This window comes from Carassius auratus, unplaced genomic scaffold, assembly GCF_003368295.1.
Source record: "Carassius auratus strain Wakin unplaced genomic scaffold, ASM336829v1 scaf_tig00009872, whole genome shotgun sequence".
Classification (NCBI taxonomy): domain Eukaryota; kingdom Metazoa; phylum Chordata; class Actinopteri; order Cypriniformes; family Cyprinidae; genus Carassius; species Carassius auratus.
This window is the reverse complement of record NW_020524084.1, coordinates 25,398-40,868: the sequence shown is the minus strand read 5'-3', so window position 1 is coordinate 40,868 and position 15,471 is coordinate 25,398. Positions and strand designations below refer to the sequence as shown.

Genomic DNA, 15,471 nt, shown 5'->3' with positions numbered 1-15,471 from the left:
GTGTGTGTGTGTGTGTGGGTGTGTGTGTGTGTGTTTGTGTGTGTGTGTGTATATTGAAGGGTTGTGAGTTCGAGTCTCGGGCCGGCAGGAATTGTAGGTGGTGGAGTGCATGTACAGTTTTCTCCACCCTCAATACCACGACTTGGGTGCCTTTGAGCAAGGCATTGAACCCCCAACTGCTCCTTGGGCGCCGCTGCACACTGCTCCGTGTGTGTGTGTGTGTGTACGCACGCACGCACTTCGGATGGGGTAAATGCAGAGCACGATTTCTGAGTATGGGTCACCATACTTGGCTGAATGTCATGTCACTTTCACTATTGTTAGCTAAAACATGAACATTAGAAATAAACCAGATTGTCATAATCACTTAAATTTAAGCATATTTATTATTAAATATAATAATAAATTGTTGAATTCCTTTCAGTTTTACAACAGACAGCTATTATTTGCTGATACCATATAAAAATAAGAATATAAGAACAATAAAAATATAAGATCATGGCATTAAAAAGTAAAAAAAAAACAAAAAAAAAACAGACTTGCTGTATGAGGCCTCATTTTGGTTTGGATGCTGCCTATGTAGGCAGTAGATTATGATTATAATACACTAGAGCTTTATAATTGGCTATTTGGCTGTGGTCCGAATCATCTGTCTGTTCTATTGAAACTGATGTGAACTGTAGGATCTGCTAACCTGTTTGTTTGCAGTGTTTATTCCTGTATGTGTTGTTGACTTAGCACCGTGACCTGACAAGCTCACAACACTCCCAATATGGCCCATCTGGATGTAAACACTGTAGCTCAATACATCTCTGTGTCTCAGTGGCATTTCCTCTAAATGAGCCGCTTTGAGTACCCATATGTTGCCCGGACACTAATTTGCTAAATATAAAGAGCGAGAAGACGGGAGGCAGGCCTCTGTTATCTGTGTTTGGCACAAGCCTGGTCCTGTTAATGGCCGTCCATGTTGCCTGGTGTTTGTGTGGATGTTTCTAACCTAGCAACACTTCCAGTGGTTATCTGAAGGTTACTGTGTGTGGAGGCCGTTCAAGCATTTAATTGCTTACAAAAGGTTGAGTGTTATTTTGCTGGAGACACTCTCAGGTTTGTCATGAGCTTTAGATGAAACTTGATGAAATCCATATGGCAATACCTCACTTTACATAAGCGAAGTTATCATTTTCTACTTTTCAAACATACTGTAGATATGAGTGTTTGTGGTTGTGAAACCCGTTATTTTAAACTGTAATAAAATGTCATGCTATAGAGTGTTTTGTACCATAGTATATTGTGTCATGTTTACCATGCATACAGTATAATGTTTCACAGTATAAAATGCCATGTTTGCTAAAACTTGATGTGGTGTACATTTTTCTTTCAGGCTCAGACGGTTGGGATAAAATCTCTGGATGATCAGGAGTATCATATGGAAAAGCCCTTTATGATGGCCATCGACGAACACTTAAAAAAACCCTTACCTTCGATTCAACTCCCCCACACCAAAATCTAATCCGCAACGACCTACATTAGTAGACTGTCAAAGGTGAGGGAAAGGTCCTCAGTTAGAAATGATTAAGTCATTCTTTTCTTTTATGTTTTGTTACATTATAGTACTATATTTTTAATAGGGGAATTTGTTTGGATGTACTGCCTAGCAACTCGTAAAAAAATGTAAAAAACAACAGATCTCCCCTATTTTTGCATTTTCAGTACAGGTTCTTGAATGTTACTTGTCCCTCCCTTTTCATTCTCTCAAACAGGGGTGAAGATGAAGTCATCTAAAACCCAAACTAGTCAGTGGATGATGGTCCTGCCCTCAGTCTTCAGTCTCTGAGCTCCATTTCCTGTTCAGCTCCACTGATCCTGCCCAACCGCAGCAGCCTGGCTCTCCAGTGTGAGGTTACCTCATTCCCATGGCCATCCCTTTAGGTAAGCCACCATTAGTAAGAGTAGCAATCACTCAGAATCACTGATAGGTCTGCATGATTAGAAAAAAATCTAATTGTGATTTTTCTCATAAAAAACAAAACAAAACAAAAAACATTTAAAATGCATATTTGCTGTGTTTGTAAATTTTGTGATTAAATGTCAATATGGCTAAATAATAATAATAACCATCATCATCATCATGATCATCATTATTATTATTAAATAAAAATGTAATTATTGCTAAATAAAAACAATATATCTATATATATATATAATAAGAAGAAAAATAACATCATAATACTTAATTTCACTTATAAAATATTTAGTCTTAACTTCATTTTCAGAGGTTTAACCTTTGAACCTTTATTTTGATGAAAAACCGCAGAAAGCCCTTTATGCTTCTCTTTTGGTGATAAACGATTTTCATCACAAGTATGGGAAGATGGTTGGGGCATGCTGTGTTCTCAAATGCATGACCCAGACTCAGAGCAGATGCAGAGAGTATCATATTTATTTGATAAAATCGCAGCCTTTGTGATTTGATAATTACACTATGCCAAATTGCAATTTTGGTTGCATTTTAAATAATCATGCAGCCCTATTCATTGCTATGCCTTTTCTTATATACTGCAGGGGAGCAGCTAAATTGGATGTAATGGGAGTTGTATATGACCTTATGATTTTGCATCAGGATTTTGTCTGTGATGCCAAAAAATCCTTAAAATACACACACAATTGATGACACCATGTAAACCTCTGACTTCTGAAACAAAGACGTCTGACACTGCATGAATGGTTGCGACAGCCTCCACATGCTGCAGTCATAAAGCGCCTCTCCTCCGGCTGGCTCTGAGCACACGCCAGCATTAAAGAATGGACTTAATTAGGCAGACATTTCAGCGGTGTGAGTTTAGCTCTTAATTACGGCTGCCTCTCCACTCGTTAAAAGCCTTCCTATGCCGCTCTCGTTTAATCACTACACTGTCTGTCAGGGACTTTTAATGCCTTTCTATTACACTCTCATTTTCCCACTTCCAATCACTGCGAGCTTCGTCTCAGGTCCGACCTTGTGCGGTTGGAGGTAATTCTGTTTATTAGCCTGAACAGCCGTATGAATGAAAACACCGTCATGCTTTACAAGGGCACTTTTTAGAGCAGTAATTGCAAATAGCCAATTGAAATATTCTTGAAAGCGTTCATATCATGAGTTGATTAGTTACTTATATCCTGTCCCCTCTTCCTTTTGAGGATTATGACCTCCTGGCACCAAAACGATTAGCATTAGCTTGCTAACAGCTGAATTGCTGTCGTTATTTTATTAAAACTGTTTACAGTATTCAGATGTTTCCCAAATTGTGACTCAGGGTATTACGAATGAAATGAACTAGCAGAAAATGGCCTAGTAATGTTTGAAAAGGCAGGTGGGCATTTTGTGGGCTATTGCCTGTATGCTGGACTGACCTCTGGTCCGAGCTACGCTAGAGTGTACAAAGACTCACTAATCGCATCTGCAATGCAGTGGCCCTGATCGCTGTCGTAGACACTGAACTCCCTTCATGGTCATACTGAAGTTTCTTTTCACTACTAGATGCATTATTGGAATTCTTCTAAGGAATAACTGCAGCTACTGTGCTGTTGTAATGTTTTTAAAATATTAGAATTAAACATTGGCCTTTTTTCACATTTATGTAACACTGATGTTAGTGCATGTGTCTGAAACAGACAGCTACTGCAGAATTGTTCCTGAAGTGACAAGAAGTGCGGACCCTTAGACTTAGAGTATATGACAACCTACTAACTAGACCAGTGTCATCCGTGTGGCTGTTCTATTTCCCGTCACACTGAATGTGTGAATGAAACCCAAGCGGGAAAGTTCCAGACTCTCATTAGAAACCTCCCAGCCACTTCTATATTAGTATCTGTGAAGGAGAGAGTCCAGATCGGGCCAGGATGGATTGGATTGACTCGCCAAGGCTCAGACTGGGTCTCTGGGGGGCTGTAGATTAGAGCTGGCTTAATTTCCCTCTCTTCCGTGACTCCGGGAACAGCAGTGGGAATTGCGGAGCGCCCCATGGGAATGGTGAGAGAGCCTTTCATCTGCTGCAGATGTTCAGCGCGGCTCATCCACAGACGGCCCCCGAGTTTCCGTTACACGCAAACGACAGCAGGAGCTCTCCGCAAATCTGCTTAACAAGTTCTGCACTCCGAGAGTAGAAAGTGACAGTCAAATCATTACAGCAGCGATCAAGAGAAGTCAGAGTTTATACAGTTTACAGCAGCATTCCCATTTTCAGTCTAACTCAGGAACTTTTATGGCAAGGCAAGTTTATTTATATAGCACTTTTCATACACAATGGTAATTCAAAGTGCTTAACACAAAAGAAAGCAAAATAGTCATGAAGAACAATAATACAAAAATAAAAACAAGCAATCTTAAAACTTTGGAAATTATTTAAAAATGTACTCAATTCATCGGAATTTAAAACAGTTAAAAATAAAAAATTATTTTACCTAAAATACAGTGAATACGTAAAATACAGTGCAATCGGTTTGGACATCGCACAGAGTTCTCATTCTATAAATGCACAGCTAAACCGATGAGTTTTGAGTCTAGATTTAAATGTGACTAGTGTTTTAGCACATCTGATCTCTTCTGGAAGCTGATTCCAGCTGTGGGTGGCATAGTCCCTAAAGGAGGACTCCCCTTGTTTTGTGTGAACCCTTGGTATTTCTAACTGACTCCATCCTAATGATCTGAGTGCTGTTAGATTTATATTCAGAGAACATATCTATAATATATTTCAGTCCTAGGTCATTTAGTGACTTATATACGAGTAAAAGTACTTTAAAATCAATCCTAAATGTATTTATGATACTTTTTCTTTTTTAACAGGGTTGTTCTGTCTATATCTATCCATCTGTTTATTGTTGTCTGTCTTTCTGTTCATCCATCCATCATCATCATTCTGTCTATCCATTCATCAGTCCATCCATCCATTGTTCTAGCTTTGATTTAACTGTTGTTCTATCTATCATTATCTCTTTCCATCCGTCATTCCGTCCGTCTGTCTATCCATCCATCCATCCCTTGTTCTATCTATCTATCCATCTATCTATCTATCATTCTATCCGTCCGTCCGTCCGTCCATCCATCAGTTTAATTCCTTCCTTTCATTCAAATTTGAATTGCAATTAATTCTCTATTCATTTCTGAATTATGCACAACCCTGTATAATGAACCATCTTTTTCTTTTCTTCTCCAAATGTATTTTTGATTAAAAAAAATAAAAAAAGTAATGGAGATGCTTTGGCTCTGAGGTGAATTCCTATACTTTATTGATTGTCGACGGAATTGCTCTGGTATTAGCCCCAGTGGTGAAGATGTGACTTCATTTGTTGCTTTAAATTGATGTGGTTGCAGAAGCGGGAGGGTGTGCGCACATATTTAAGTTCATTTATTTAGTTTGAATCATCTCATCATCGCTCTCTCCATCTTCTTTCCCCGGTCTTCTGCTGCAGTGTCCTCAGATCCGGGAAAGTCAGTGATTTACATGTTCTTGGATGTTTTCCCAAGCAGTTTATAGGCTGTGAATTCTGTCCCTTCATTCGGGTCTTTGTTTCCTTGCACGCCTTGTGGCTTCTCTGGTTTGTGAATAGCCCATAATAGCATCCCTTACTGTCCATCACTGTGCTAATCAGTCCGATCTGGTTTCACATTTCAGAGCACACACTCTCTTGAGGTTCTGGAATACAAATGCCTCTTTTCAAGCTTTCCTTCAGCAGAACCCACATGTTTGCTATCAGAAGTATTTGTGCATTCCAGATGAGTCAGTGCTTCTTGCTCCCGAGCCACTGTTTGGATGCCCTTCAGCAACATTATGGAAATCGTAAAGCTAACGTTTCCCCTGCTTTGCATGGAAGGCTGGGAAAAACAGTTTTTGGAGCTCGCAGCAGATTTATGCTAATGTCATCCTCCTCGTTCACCTTTAATGTGCCGAGGCCAGACTCACGTCTATGTAATGGGGCATGTGTGTCTATAACATGCCTTCCTGCAAACGGGGATGATGCAAACCCTCTCTACAGCACTCTGGCTGAACCTGATCGTCTCACGGCCACCCTGCAGAACAGATGCCAAACATGTTGGCATCCTGTTCAGCCAGATGTGTGCAAATGTGTGTTTTGGGCTGACACAGCACTTTAAAGTACCGTGGATGTCCTTTGCAATCGCTCTGCGGTGTGTTGAGAGATGAAGTAATGAATAGGTGTGTGTGTGTGTGGGCTCCATCTGCAGGAGTGCGTCTGTCTTTAATATCCCTCTTGCGTGAGTATTAGGGTCACGTTGTGCCCTTGCCTGTAAACAGCGTGTCGATGTTATCTACGCTGCATCAGGACGATGGATGTGCAGACTTTAGAGGTTTGGCAGAGGCGCGTTTAAGCTGCCAGAGTTTATTCCCTGTGTACTCACACATCCAGTGGAAAATGGCTGATGGAGATTTTGTGTTTAATGTCACTTCTGGTTGTTCTAATAATACTTCACCCTGCAGACATGTTCACGTACCCTCAATGCCTGAATAAAAAGGTGACTTTTTTCATTTTTGAGTCTGTAGGTAAGTAAATAAGCAATCATTGAATAGATAATTTTATTTAAAGCAAATTGTACATCAGGCATAGGTGTCCAAATTCTGTCTCGGATGTCTGTTTTCCTGCAGAGTTTAGCTCCGACCTTAATTAAACACACCTGAACCAGCTAATCATGGTCTTATTAGGCATACTAGAACCATCCAGGCAGATGTGTTGAGACAAGCTGGTGCTAAACTCTGAAAGACACTGGCCTTCCAAGACAGAGTTTGGAGACCCCTGACTTCAGGCAATGCAACGTATTTTTTACATGCCAGTACTTTCTGAAATGCATTTCATGATGCAATGTAAATGCGTGTTTTAAGAAAAACTATAACTGTTTTGTCACTTTTCCAGATCATCAACCACTTCTCCATGTATCTCTGTAGGGAAGCCCAGAGTGAATGATGAGGCCCCGATATATACTAAGAATTAATTTAATTTTAAAATGAAAATAAATGCAGTATAATTTAATTTAATTTAAATGCATTTTAAAAATAAACTAATAAATAATACATTTTTAAAGCTTGGTGAGCATAAGAGACTTCTTTCAAACAATAAAAAATCTCACCAACCACAGACTATTGGATGATAGTGTACTGTATGTTTGTTGCATGATGCTGAACCACTCTGCCCACAATGAAATGTCATATGTGCAAAAATCACACTGCTATGAGGTAGTATGTTTATCTTCATATGTATTTTGTTAGTAAGATTTCCACTTTCCTATTGCAAGCTCAATGTGTATTGTTCAACATGCTGTTTTTAATAAAATGGATTTGTGTTTTTTTTTGCAGGTCCAGGCTGGTGTGAACATTGAGAGTGATTCCAGCCGAAACCATCCTTCCTTCACCTTCAACCCATTTTAAACCCAAATGACCAACTACACTAAGTCAAACCTTATTATTTGAAAATGAAAAAGTTCTGTTGGCCTTAGTAGCACTTCTCCATATTTCAGTCTCAGTTTTGTACTAAAGCAATGGCTAATACTTCTGCTGATCTTTAGATTTATCATACATCCAGAAAATACGTCATGTAACATGCACATTTGCTTGTGTGTGTTCATACACCAGCTGGCCTTGGATGGATATTATGCCATTAGATGTTGGCTGTGCTCCAGCGTGTTGTACTGCTATAAGGGTCGGTTTTGTTCCAGTTTTGCATTTCTCATCGAACTGCCATTGATTTTTGCCAAGCCATGCATGCTTTTGCGTTTGGCTCTCAGAACCTGCTCGAGCGGATGAAGATGGATGAGGTGTATGCGTTTGCGTGTGTGTATGGAGCTGAATGTATAATGTTTCAGGGGGGGCTTTTGCCGGCAACGTTTTCCGCTCGTACTCGTACTCCTCCAATCCCAACCTCAGCCATTCACATCTGGTTGCTAGGCAACAGATGCAGCTCCGTTGCTTTTCTGTGGGTTCGTGAGCAAGCGTCTGGGAGGACAAAGCTTCTCTGTGGTCTGCCTGCTGATGTTAGCATCAGAGCAGTCGTTACAGCTCTCTGGAAGTAAGCATAGATACGCATCTATATTCAGGCTAGAATCTGTGAAATTAATTTGTGGTTTCCTTTTGACTGTGCATTGAGGTTGAGTTCACAATTAATCACATCAAAAATACAATTTTAAAATAAAAATGAACACATTTTAAAACTTAATGCATTTCTATATACATAAATATATATTTTTATTTAAAAAAATGTTAATAAAGCTTTAGACTGTTTTTAGAATATTGTAAGGAAATAAACTATCATGTTTAATATAGCTTGTGTGTGTGTGCACACACACACACCTCTATATGAGATGGTTCATTATACAGGGTTGTGCATAATTCAGAAATGAATTGAGAATTAATTGCAATTCAAATTTGAATGATAGATAGATAGATAGATAGATAGATAGATAGATAGATAGATAGATAGATAGATAGATAGATGGATAGATGGATAGATGGATGGATGGATGGATGGATGTGTTCTGGTCTGCCAGCTCAACATGGCTGCGTTCAGCACTCTGTCTGTACCCAGTTAATGCCCATGACTCATCAGACTGGCAGACCCCAGATTCTACACACACACACAAAGACACGGGCAAGGACAGACACACAAACCCACAGATCCTACCGACACACTTTGAATCATACACATTACTCACACCAGGCCTGAGGCCTGTCAAACAGAGGGAATTAAACATGACTAAGTCTCACAGTGTTCGTGTTCTTTGTAAACTTTTCGAGTGCATTGCAAAACATTTGCAATGCACATTTGCAATAATCAAATATAATAAAAGTGGATTCATGAACAGTATTTGAAGCCCTCTAAAGTCATATTATATTATATTATATTATATTATATTATATTATATTATATTATATTATATTATATTATATTATATTATATTATATTATATTATATTATATTATATTATATTATATTATATTATATTATATTATATTTTTTCTATGAGAGACATTAAACCGTTAAACTAGCACAGCTACATTACAAATTTTAGGATCATAATTTTTTTGTTGTTGAAAAATTAGAAGCTTCTTATGTTCACTAAGGCTGCATTTATGTGACTAAAATACAGATTTATATATATATATATATATATATATACTGTGAAATATTGTTACAATAAAATTTCTATTTTAATGTTAAAGATAGGGGTGTAACGATATTCAGACCAAACCAAAAAAAAAAAACAATGTTTTGATTGTCCGTTCAGAAACAAGTATCTCAGAGAGTTGTGTAATAATTGGATGCAACAAAAATTTCTTCATTGACTCTCCAGGATAAAACCATATAATTCAACTCTATAAATTATATTGGTTACGAAAGTTTATTCAATTCAAGTTTATTTGTATTATATTTTTATGGTACAAATCATTGCAAAGCAACTTTACAGAAAATTAAGTTTCTATAATATGTTGCAGTAGCTTATCAGAGGTGATTGTCAGTTTATGTGCATATGTCTGAAATTTTCGGAAAAAAATTAATTAAAGACTTATCCAAACAGACGATGAATTCTATTAACAGCAATTATTATATGATGCACTCACACTTGTAGCTAAATTTGGTAGTTCTATATGTTGTTTCAGGGTATGTTGTTTCACTTTTTTATCGTTAGCAGGACATTTCAATAGAAACATGGTTTATAACGCTATCTGTATCTTGTACTCAGCACTCTTGTACTCTCATTCACATGATCAGACCAACTCTCACTGTTACCATGGAGACAAGGCTGAGCTGCATGAGACAAAGACCTGGAAAACTGATGCGTGATTTTCTCTCTCGCACATGCACGCACACACACACACTTGTTTTTGTGAAAAGTGGGTTCATCCCATAGGCGTAATGGTTTTTATACTGTACAAACTGTATATTCTATGGCCCTACACCAACCCTACCCCTAAACCTAACCCTCACAGGAAACTTTGTGCATTTTGTGCATACTTTCTCAAAAAAAAAAACTCATTCTGTATGATTTATAAGCGTTTTGAAAAGTGGGGACATGGGTTATGTCCTCATAAGTCACCCTCTCCTTGTAATACCTGTGTCATACCCATGTCATTATACAGAGTTGTGTCCTGATACGTCACAAAATCAAGAGCACACACACACACACACACACACACACACACACACACACACACACACACACACACACACACACACACACACACACACACACACATCTCTTAAACAGTTGCAGTTTTTGTCCTTGCACTGAATGATTCATTGAATATTTGTAAGGATACCCTGTAAGGACACCCTTGAATGTCTCTTGTAAGATCAGAGAAAATCACATCAGTTAATGAGACAGGGTTTTATTGTGTGTGTGTGTGTGTGTGTGTGTGTGTGTGTGTGTGTGTGTGTGTGTGTGTGTGTGTGTGTGTGTGTGTGTGTGTGATCAGTGTCATGTCTGCGACCACTGCCGTTTGAGGATTCATTCAAGCTATTTTAGGACATGAAGGAATTATTGTTATTATAATTTTTTATTGTAAGGACAATTTCTGTTAACATTTTCATACCCTCATCTCAATCCAAACTTGTATGACTCTCTTTCTTCAGTGGAGCACAAAAGGAGATGTTTTGAAGAATGTTTATGCTCCTCTTTTCCATACAAATGGAAGCCTAAAATGATTGTGGGCTGTCAAGGTCCAAAAAAACACCATACTGGCACCATGAAAGTAATCCCCATGACTTGTGTGTGGTCATTCGATAGCTTTATCTGGACTGTAATTCTTCTGTCATTTCTCAAAGGTCTCATAGAAAAGCCTGCGGTTGATGATAGAATTTTTATTTTTGAGGGAACTGTACTTTCATTTTATGACAACTTTAAAGAAAACAACATATTTTCTTTAGTACTGACGTACATCCGAGTAAATTTGATCAATAACATTATGATCTATAACAGATGAATTTCCATTTCGTGGTGACTTTAAATCCACTCTAACCTACTTTGTGGTCAAGTATCATATATGTCTCAGCCTGTCATTATTATCCTTATTAACTCATACACATACAACTTTCTAATCTCCCCAGCCATTGACGAATTTTGTCATTTCCAGACACTGCATTGCTTCCTGACCTCTGTCTCCGTATCATTGCCTCCCAGGCCGCCGAAGAACTGCATCCTGGTGAAGATCAGGAGGAAAATATCTTTCCCAGAACCAGTTTCTCAGCTGAAGCCGACATCAGCCAGGTACGTTCAATTAAAAGCACATTTCAACCCACACACTCACTCGTAATGTAAAGGTCATTTCACAACCTGGTGTCCACCCTGAGGGTATCATCCCCGGTTTCCTACTTCATTTCCATTTGACCCAGCTACAAATGCCCATTCTCCACGTCTTCTCCTACACAGAAATATTGGCCATCAATGGCTGAGTGCTCCAATAATGAGATTTTCTGAGCCAGAGGGTGAAGGAGAATAACGTTTTCTTTAATTAACGAAGATCAGAGAATGAATGAGAGTTTAAAATATCATTCATGGGTTGGGAAAAAATCTAATTACAATACACACGGCTAAATTGGCCTTTCAGTGAATTGATATCGTGGGGGTTTGGTGCTGTATTGCCGATATCAGTCTTTGTTCCGTTCAGGAATTCTGCTCACATCACGGCTCGCTCAAGCATACACACAGAGACATAAGCCCCTTATATTTATCGCTAACAAGAAGCACAGGACGCCAGGCGTATTGGGCATTAGGCCGATTCTGTCGCTCGGTCGTACAAGGGCAAGGCGTCAGTTAACACCAAAATAGCAAAGCAGTCATTAGGCGGGAGGTGGAGGCAGGCAAATCTGTGCTGTTCTCACAGGCTTTTATGGAAGGCACTGGGAAAAATAGTTTTTATAATGAGAATAAGGAATTATGGAGGGGGCTTGCGCTCCAAATCACATGAGCTGTTCCACAGTGCCCCCTTCTGGTCTGTAAGGGAACATCATCCACAGATGAAGCCTCTGGTTAACAGGGGTTTTGTGATGGCAGAAAAAAATTATATTTGCAGCAATGAGCCAGAAGTGTTCATTTTTCTTAGATATTTGGCATTAGAATCTGAGTGGTTGGATTTTGTGAGGTTTTTCTCAGAGATACTTTGATAAAAAAAAAAAAGTTTGGGAAAAAGCTTATGTGCATTTTTGCTTAATACTTAGGCTCTATGTCAGTGTTTTTGACTAATGAATATTGTCCAAGACCATATTCAGTTCAAGTGATATTCATTTCTGTGGTAACTTTTTTTATTTACCCAAACTAGTTATGGTAATATATTAAAATGATAAAATATAATAATAGCTAGTATTGGCAATATATTAAAATAATCAAATATAAAAATTGCTAGTGTTGGCAATATATTAAAATAATAAAAAGAAAACATTGAATATAAATAATGAAAATTGCAATAATTATAGAATGTATTATTGTGAACGAATACTGAATGTTTTCCAGTGTTCATTGGCTTTATAAGTAATGACTTTACATGATTTTTTCAGTCGTTTGTGATTGAGATTTTAATAAATAAATCGTTTTTAATCACAGTTAGCAATTTCTCAGGAGTTTCTACCTGATGAAATATTTTAGAGCTTGACATAAAAATTCCCATAAAATTTCTAGATCTAGATTTTCCAAGACCATAGGAACTAACAACTACAATTGCTGACAGAGCAAATTAAAATAAATATTGTCATTTTACGTCTTGATTTGTCATCTTGAATATCTATTTTAGCTTATTTTAAAGCTGGTTTTGTCTTATTTGAAATAATTTGAAGTCATCTTGCAGCCCCCTGGTGGATAACCCCTGCTCTATGTGATTGTATAAAGGCAAGCGTCACTGATTATTAGTGCTCATACTTAAAGTTCGAGATTTGAACAAACCCGTGCACTAGCACTAAGTATTGAACATAATCTTGCACCATTTGTGCCACAGATGTGTCTTGTTAAATAAGTGTTTTTTACCTGGAAGATGACACAAAGGTTGAAAAAACCTTTCACTGAAGGAGGGACCTGAGCTACGGTATATGTAGAGACCAGAAATATCGAAAAGACTTGCAACCTGCCAGAATACCCCAGCAAGAGAGCTTTTCATGAGCAAACATTACTCCTATTTACTTCAGATTATGTCAAAATCTAGTGTCTTGTGTCTCCTGGCAGTAGTGTGACTATAAAAAGTCCTTCTGACTCTTTTTATTTTGACTCTGTAATTGTTCAAATGGCAATTAAGATTAAAGTTATGAGTCCAGAAACACAAACATTTTCCAAATACTGCAAGCAATAAAAATTCAAGCGCGCTGCATATAGTTAAGCAGTTTTTCGAGGACTGGCATGTGTTCGGCACACTTGTAGTGTTCCCAGTGATCAAATAAAGGCCACAGCTACTTAAGTCTAGACCCTGATGAACAAGCTCTCTCTCTCTTGGACTGCAGGCACGGATCATCGCCAGCTCCTAAAATGTCATTCCTCTAAGTCTCCAGTGCCTCAGCTTTGGCTCGGTCAGTTCTGATGGAACCATAAACTTCAAACGGGCTCAGCGCCCGACTGGCAGAATGCATTTCTCTCTCTTTTTCCTCTGGCGGCCGGCCACTGGAAGTGAGCTAATCGCTCCTTACACAGACCTCCCTGAGTCCTGGCCAAAGGAATCTGAACATTATCCAAACCAATGACCGAAATGTTGAAAGCTGGCTCGCGGATCCAGAGATGGAATTATACAAGACAAACATCCCCCTTTCTCTCCAGCCACCCTTTCTGTTAAGACTGTAATGACCGCTGTGAAACTGCACACAGACTAACATATGTTTGTCATTACCGCACAGTACACGGTGTGCGTTTTATTTGCTGTCATTTGTGTTGAAAATGCAATGTCTGATCCAGTAAGCTGTCAGGGATATTTTTGCTGTAATGGATTGTCAGTAAGTCTCTCAGAAAGCCATATGTTTTAGTATAAATATCATAAAACCGTTGAGACTCTGAATTCAGGAAACAAACAGTGTACTTCCAGACTCTCCTATGGAGCTCAACGGGCAGCCGTCTCCTCCAGCTGCTCGGTATCACGGCCTGGCGTTTCCTCCACAGCCTTCCCAGTGCACCCCTCTGACCGAGCACCATCCGGCAGAGAGAAACCCTGGAGAACAGGCTGGTAGATTGGTGAGGCTCCACTATTTGTGCAAAGTCATCTGCCGCACAGATACAACAACAAATATGTCATGGTTTACACCAAAATATTAGGCAGCACAACTCTTTTCAACATTAATAATAATAGGAAATGTTTCAAATCATCATGTTAGAATGATTTCTAAAGGAAAATGTGTGACACTGAAGACTGGAGTAATGATGCAAAAAAAATTCTGTTTTGTATCATAGGAATAAATTAGATTTGAATGAGATTTTTTTTTTTTTTTTTTACAATATTACTGTATTTTATCAAATAAATGTAGCCTTATTGAGCTCTTATCTCCCATTTGAAATATATGTTTTGTAAGTCACTTTAGATAAAGCATTGGATCTACTAATTTACTTTTTGCTTACTAATTGAATGTTCAGACCTAAATTTGGTTATATTTTTTGTTGCATCAGTTGAAGTATTGATTGGTTGGATTGCTAATATCATGTTTTCATCATCATAACATAACATAGCATAGCATAATGTGTTTTCATCCCTCTCTTAGGTTGGAGCAACAGCTCATGGCCAGAATGATCACTGGAATATTCCCTCAGCCCGTCCAGACTGATCCAGCAGCCAGCCAATCAGAGACAGAGAATAGTGTGACATCAGGCATTGCTGAGAATGGTTTATTTCTATGTTTATAATTGTGACTTTAGACCTCACAATGAGACTTTGTCTTATTTTAAACTCTATGAATTTGGCGTTAAACATATTTGAAAGCTCCCAGTTTAGTAGCTATGAAGTTTGTCTGTCTGCGGTTTAACCATCATACATCATCACCAATTTACAAGTGTGTCTGGTCAATGTTCAAAATCAAATAATGCATGACATAAACCAGCAAGAATGGTCAAGCTGCACCAGGTTCCAATCTATAAGCTCATCATTTTGATTCATAGTGTTTATGAATGAGAGCAGTGCATTTGTCAAGAGTGTCAGCACGCATCAAGATTGTATTTCCTCATTAAAACACGATTGCTTGTGCTCATCCTCTCTACTCCTCCTCCGCTCGATCCTTCCATCTCCTTCGCGTCACTTCTGCTCAGTCGGCGAGGAGGTCCTGCCTCATTAATTCTCGCTTTCATTTAATAGGAAGATCAATGATGTATCAAATTTGCAGAGGAGGCTCGCAGCAAACTGTTGTCAGCATATTCCCAGACTGACTGGACTCTTCCTCCTGTAGAGGAACTGTATATGTGTTTAAACGCAAACAAAAGGAAACGTGGCCCCTGCCAAGAATGTCAGTTCTGTATATTAGTTTTTTAATACCACC

The 15,471-nt window shown here is 38.5% G+C and overlaps 1 long non-coding RNA gene across 1 annotated transcript; it reads left to right on the top strand.

The window, feature by feature from the left end:
- The first annotated feature begins 210 nt into the window (after positions 1-210).
- LOC113072682 (uncharacterized) lies at positions 211-14,842 on the top strand. The gene is made up of 5 exons (XR_003280330.1): positions 211-1,543; positions 1,761-1,929; positions 11,162-11,248; positions 13,465-14,182; positions 14,704-14,842. It is a non-coding gene; the product is annotated as an uncharacterized LOC113072682 (long non-coding RNA).
- The last annotated feature ends 629 nt before the right edge of the window (positions 14,843-15,471 follow it).